The following is a 7,488-nucleotide window of genomic DNA, read 5'->3' as shown; positions in this document are numbered from 1 at the left end:
TTAATTCCGATGCAATTTCTGTGTTTCGTCGTCAATAAGAAGGTCCAAGGAATACAGTAAACCTGGAGTGAAGCATCGGAATCAATAACTAATGACACAGGGTTGGTTCAAAACATAGACAGTAAGAAGGGTCAGTATTCTTGTACTTAGGTCGGCATTGTGCTTTCTGTATTTAATACCGATGCAATTTCTGTGTTTCATCGTCAATAAGAAGGTCAAAGGGAAACAGTAAACCTGGAGTGAAGCATCGGAATCTATAACTAGTGCCACAGGAATGAATCAAAGCATAGTCAGTAAGAAGAGTCAGTCTCCTTGTACTTAAGTCGGCATTGTGCATTTTGTATTTAATTCCGATGCAATTTCTGTGTTTCATCGTCAATAAGAAGGTCAGTGGGATACAGTAAACCTGAAGTGTAGCATCGGGATCAATTACTAGTGTCACAGGAATGGTTCAAAACATAGAAAGTAGGAAGTGTCAGTCATCTTGTACATAAGTCGGCATTGTGCCTTTTGTATTTAATTCCGATGCAATTTCTGTGTTTCATCGTCAATAAGAAGGTCCAAGGGATACAGCAAAACTGAAGTGAAGCATCGGAATCTATAACTATTGTCACAGGAATGGTTCTAAACATAGACAGTAAGAAAGGTCAGTCTTCTTGTACTTAAGTCGGCATTGTGAACTTTGTATTTAATTCCAATGCAATTTCTGTTTTTAATCGTCAATAAGAAGGTGCAAGGGATACAGTAAACCTGGAGTGAAGCATCGGAATCTGTAACTAGTGTCACAGGAATGGTTCAAAACACAGACAGTAAGATGAGTCAGTCTTCTTGTACTTAAGTCGGCATTTTGCCTTTTGTAATTAATTCCGATGCAATATCTGTGTTTCATCGTCAATAAGAAGGTCCAAGGGATACAGTAAACCTGAAGTGAAGCATCGGAATCTATAACTAGTGTCACAGGAACGGTTCAAAACATAGATAGTGGGAAGAGTCAGTTTTTCTTATACTTCACTCGGCATTGTGCGTTTTGTATTTAATTCCGATGCAATTTCTGTGTTTCATCATTAATAAGTGGGTCAGAAGGATACAGTAAACCTGAAGTGAAGCATCGGAATCTGTAACTAGTGTCACAGGAATGGTTCAAAACATAGACAGTAAGATGAGTCAGTCTTCTTGTACTTAAGTCGCCATTGTGCCTTTTGTATTTAATTCCGATGCAATTTCTGTGTTTCATCGTCAATAAGAAGGTCCATGGGATACAGTAAACCTGGAGTGAAACATCGGAATCTATAACTAGTGTCACATGTATGGTTCAAAACATAGACAGTAAGAAGAGTCAGTCATCTTGTACTTAATTCGGCATTGTGCCTTTTGTATTTAATTCCGATGCAATTTCTATGTTGCATCGTCAATAAGAAGGTCAGAGGGATACAGTAAACCTGAAGTGAAGCATCGGAATCTATAACTAGTGTCACAGGAATGGTTCAAAACATAGTCAGTAAGAAGAGACAGTCTTCTTGTACTAAAGTCGGCATTGTGCCTTTTGTATTTAATTCCGATGCAATTTCTGTGTTTCGTCGTCAATAAGAAGGTCCAAGGGATACAGTAAACCTGGAGTGAAGCATCGGAATCTATAACTAGTGACACGGGGTTGGTTCAAAACATGGACAGTAAGAAGAGTCAGTATTCTTGTACTTAAGTCGGCATTGTGCCTTTTGTATTTAATTCCGATGCAATTTCTGTATTTCAACGTGAATAAGAAAGTCCAAGGGATACAGTAAACCTGAAGTGAAGCACCGGAATCTATAACTAGTGTTACAGGAATGGTTCAAAAGATAGTCAGTAAGAAGAGTCAGTCTTCTTGTACTTAAGTCGGCATTGTGCCTTTTGTATTTAATTCCGATGCAATTTCTGTGTTTCATCGTCAATAAGAAAGTAAGATGGATACAGTAAACCTGAAGTGAAGCATCGGAATCTATAACTAGTGTCACAGGAACGATTCAAAACATAGCTAGTGGGAAGAGTCAGTTTTTCTTATACTTCAGTCGGCATTGTGCGTTTTGTATTTAATTCCGATGCAATTTCTGTGTTTCATCATTAATAAGTGGGTCAGAAGGATACAGTAAACCTGAAGTGAAGCATCGGAATCTGTAACTAGTGTCACAGGAATGGTTCAAAACATAGACAGTAAGTTGAGTCAGTCTTCTTGTACTTAAGTCGCCATTGTGCCTTTTGTATTTAATTCCGATGCAATTTCTATGTTGCATCGTCAATAAGAAGGTCAGAGGGATACAGTAAACCTGAAGTGAAGCATCGGAATCTATAACTAGTGTCAGAGGAATGGTTCAAAACATAGTCAGTAAGAAGAGACAGTCTTCTTGTACTTAAGTCGGCATTGTGCCTTTTGTATTTAATTCCGATGCAATTTCTGTGTTTCGTCGTCAATAAGAAGGTCCAAGGGATACAGTAAACCTGGAGTGAAGCATCGGAATCTATAACTAGTGACACGGGGTTGGTTCAAAACATAGACAGTAGGAAGAGTCAGTCTTATTGTACTTAAGTCGGCATTGTGCCTTTTGCATTTTATTCCGATGCAATTTCTGTGTTTCATTGTCAATAAGAAGGTCAGAGGGATACAGTAAACCTGAAGTGTAGCATCGGAATCTAAAACTAGTGTCACAGAAATGGTTCAAATCATAGACAGTAGGAAGAGTAAGTCTTCTAGCACTTAAGTCGGCATTGTGCCTTTTGTATTTAATTCCGAAGCAATTTCTGTGTTTCATCGTCAATAAGAAGGTCCAAGGGATACAGTAAAACTGAAGTGAAGCATCGGAATCTATAACTAGTGTCACAGGAATGGTTCAAAGCATAGTCAGTAAGCAGAGGCAGTCTTCTTGTACTTAAGTCGGCATTGTGAACTTTGTATTTAATTCCGATGCAATTTCTGTGTTTAATCGTCAATAAGAAGGTGCAAGAGATACAGTAAACCTGGAGTGAAGCATCGGAATCTGTAACTAGTGTCACAGGAATGGTTCAAAACATAGACAGTAAGATAAGTCAGTCTTCTTGTACTTAAGTCGGCATTGTGCCTTTTTTATTTAATGCCGATGCAATTTCTGTGTTTCATCGTCAATGAGAAGGTCCAAGGGATACAGTAAACCTAGAGTGAAGCATCGGAATCATTTACTAGTGTCTCAGGAATGGATCAAAACATAGACAGTAAGAGAAGTCAGTCTTCTTGTACTTAATTCGGCATTGTGCCTTTTTAATTTAGTTCCGACGCAATTTCTGTGTATCACCGTCAATACGAACGTCAGAGGGATACAGTAAATCTGAAGTGAAGCATCGGAATCTATAACTAGTGTCACAGGAATGGTTCGAATTATAGTCAGTAAGAAGAGTCAGTCTGCTTGTAGTTAAGTCGGCATTGTGCCTTTTGTATTTATTTCCGATGCAATTTCTGTGTTTCATCGTCAATAAGAAGGTCCAAGGGATACACTAAACCTGAAGTGTAGCATCAGAATCTATAACTAGTGTCACAGGAATGGTTCAAACTTAGTCAGTAGGAAGAGTCAGTCTTCTTGTACTTAAGTCGGCATTGTGCCTTTTGTATTTATTTCCGATGTAATTTCTGTGTTTCATCTTCAATAAGAAGGCCCAAGGGATACAGTAAACCCGAAGTGAGGCACCGTAATCAATAACTAGTGTCACATGAATGGTTCAAATCATAGTCAGTAAGAAGAGCCAGTCTTCTTGTACTTAAGTCGGCATTGTGCCTTTTGTATTTAATTCCGATGCAATTTCTGTGTTTCGTCGTCAATAAGAAGGTCCAAGGAATACAGTAAACCTGGAGTGAAGCATCGGAATCTATAACTAGTGTCACATGAATGGTTCAAAGCATAGACAGTAGGAAGAGACAGTCTTCTTGTACTTAAATCGGCATTGTGCATTTTGTATTTAATTCCGATGCAATTTCTATGTTGCATCGTCAATAAGAAGGTCAGAGGGATACAGTAAACCTGAAGTCAAGCATCGGAATCTATAACTAGTGTCACAGGAATGGTTCAAAAAATAGTCAGTAAGAAGAGAGAGTCTTCTTGTATTTAAGTCGGCATTGTGCCTTTTGTATTTAATTCCGATCGAATTTCTGTGTTTCGTCGTCAATAAGAAGGTCCAAGGAATACAGTAAACCTGGAGTGAAGCATCGGAATCAATAACTAATGACACAGGGTTGGTTCAAAACATAGACAGTAAGAAGAGTCAGTATTCTTGTACTTAGGTCGGCATTGTGTTTCTGTATTTAATACCGATGCAATTTCTGTGTTTCATCGTCAATAAGAAGGTCAAAGGGAAACAGTAAACCTGGAGGGAAGCATCGGAATCTATAACTAGTGCCACAGGAATGAATCAAAGCATAGTCAGTAAGAAGAGTCAGTCTTCTTGTACTTAAGTCGGCATTGTGCATTTTGTACTTAATTCCGATGCAATTTCTGTGTTTCATCGTCAATACGAAGGTCAGTGGGATACAGTAAACCTGAAGTGTAGCATCGGAATCAATTACTAGTGTCACAGGAATGGTTCAAAACATAGAAAGTAGGAAGTGTCAGTCATCTTGTACATAAGTCGGCATTGTGCCTTTTGTATTTAATTCCGATGCAATTTCTGTATTTCATCGTCAATAAGAAGGTCCAAGGGATACAGCAAACCTGAAGTGAAGCATCGGAATCTATAACTATTGTCACAGGAATGGTTCTAAACATAGACAGTAAGAAAGGTCAGTCTTCTTGTACTTAAGTCGGCATTGTGAACTTTGTATTTAATTCCAATGCAATTTCTGTTTTTAATCGTCAATAAGAAGGTGCAAGGGATACAGTAAACCTGGAGTGAAGCATCGGAATCTGTAACTAGTGTCACAGGAATGGTACAAAGCATAGACAGTAAGATGAGTCAGTCTTCTTGTACTTAAGTCGGCATTTTGCCTTTTGTAATTAATTCCGATGCAATATCTGTGTTTCATCGTCAATAAGAAGGTCCAAGGGATACAGTAAACCTGAAGTGAAGCATCGGAATCTATAACTAGTGTCACAGGAACGGTTCAAAACATAGATAGTGGGAAGAGTCAGTTTTTCTTATACTTCACTCGGCATTGTGCGTTTTGTATTTAATTCCGATGCAATTTCTGTGTTTCATCATTAATAAGTGGGTCAGAAGGATACAGTAAACCTGAAGTGAAGCATCGGAATCTGTAACTAGTGTCACAGGAATGGTTCAAAACATAGACAGTAAGATGAGTCAGTCTTCTTGTACTTAAGTCGCCATTGTGCCTTTTGTATTTAATTCCGATGCAATTTCTGTGTTTCATCGTCAATAAGAAGGTCAGAGGGATACAGTAAACCTGAAGTGAAGCATCGGAATCTATAACTAGTGTCACAGGAATGGTTCAAAACATAGTCAGTAAGAAGAGACAGTCTTCTTGTACTAAAGTCGGCATTGTGCCTTTTGTATTTAATTCCGATGCAATTTCTGTGTTTCGTCGTCAATAAGAAGGTCCAAGGGATACAGTAAACCTGGAGTGAAGCATCGGAATCTATAACTAGTGACACGGGGTTGGTTCAAAACATGGACAGTAAGAAGAGTCAGTATTCTTGTACTTAAGTCGGCATTGTGCCTTTTGTATGTAATTCCGATGCAATTTCTGTATTTCAACGTGAATAAGAAAGTCCAAGGGATACAGTAAACCTGAAGTGAAGCACCGGAATCTATAACTAGTGTTACAGGAATGGTTCAAAAGATAGTCAGTAAGAAGAGTCAGTCTTCTTGTACTTAAGTCGGCATTGTGCCTTTTGTATTTAATTCCGATGCAATTTCTATGTTTCATAGTCAATAAGGAGGTCCAAGGGATACAGTAAACCTGGAGTGAAGCATCGGAATCTATAACTAGTGTCACAGGAATGGTTCAAAACATAGTCAGTAAGAAGAGTCAGTATTCTTGTAATTAAGTTGGCAATGTGCTTTTTGTATTTAATTCCGATGCAATTTTTGTGTTTCATCCTCAATAAGAAGGTCCAAGGGATACAGTGAACCCGGAGTGAAGCATCGGAATCTATAACTAGTGTCACAGGAATGGTTCAAACATAGTCAGTAAGAAGAGTCAGTCTTCTTGTACTTAGGTCGGCATTGTGCTTTCTGTATTCAATACCGATGCCATTTCTGTGTTTCATCGTCAATAAGAAGGTCAAAGGGATACAGTAAACCTGGAGTGAAGCATCGGAATCTATAACTAGTGTCACAGGAATGAATCAAAACATAGTCAGTAAGAAGAGACAGTCTTCTTGTACTAAAGTCGGCATTGTGCCTTTTGTATTTAATTCCGATGCAATTTCTGTGTTTCGTCGTCAATAAGAAGGTCCAAGGGATATAGTAAACCGGGAGTGAAGCATCGGAATCTATAACTAGTGTCACAGGAATGGTTCAAATCATAGACAGTAGGAAGAGTCAGTCTTCTTGTACTTAAGTCGGCATTGTGCCTTTTGTATTTAATTCCGATGCAATTTCTGTGTTTCATCGTCAATAAGAAAGTAAGATGGATACAGTAAACCTGAAGTGAAGCATCGGAATCTATAACTAGTGTCACAGGAACGGTTCAAAACATAGATAGTGGGAAGAGTCAGTTTTTCTTACACTTCAGTCGGCATTGTGCGTTTTGTATTTAATTCCGATGCAATTTCTGTGTTTCATCATTAATAAGTGGGTCAGAAGGATAGAGTAAACCTGAAATGAAGCATCGGAATCTATAACTAGTGTCACAGGAATGGTTCAAAACATAGACAGTAGGAAGAGTCAGTCTTCTTGTACTTAAGTCGGCATTGTGCCTTTTCTATTTAATTAAGATGCAATTTCTGTATTTCATCATAAGTAAGAAGGTCCAAGGTATATAGCAAACCTGGAGTGAAGCATCAGAATCTATAACTAGTGTCACAGGAATGGTTCAAATCATAGTCAGTAAGAAGAGTCAGTCTTCTTGTACTTAAGTCGCCATTGTGCATTTTGTATTTAATTCCGATTTAATTTCTGTGTTTCATCGTCAATAAGGAGGTCCAAGGAATACAGTAAACCTGGAGTGAAGCATCGGAATCTATAACTAGTGACACAGGGATGGCTCAAATCATAGACAGTAAGAAGAGTCAGTATTCTTGTACTTACGTCGGCATTGTGCCTTTTGTATTTAATTCCAATGCAATTTCTGTGTTTCATCGTCAATAAGAAGGTCCAAGGGATACAGAAAACCTGAAGTGAAGCATCGGAATCTATCACTAGTCACATTAACGAATCAAAACATAGTCAGTAAGAAGAGTCAGTCTTCTTGTACTAAAGTCGGCATTGTGCCTTTCGTATTTAATTCCGATGCTATATCTTTGTTTCATCGTCAATAAGAAGGTCCCAGGGATACAGTAAACCTGGAGTGAAGCATCGGAATCTATAACTAGT

This window comes from Schistocerca serialis, unplaced genomic scaffold (genome assembly GCF_023864345.2).
Source record: "Schistocerca serialis cubense isolate TAMUIC-IGC-003099 unplaced genomic scaffold, iqSchSeri2.2 HiC_scaffold_867, whole genome shotgun sequence".
Classification (NCBI taxonomy): Eukaryota; Metazoa; Arthropoda; class Insecta; order Orthoptera; family Acrididae; genus Schistocerca; species Schistocerca serialis.
Note: the sequence above shows the minus strand (reverse complement) of the source record.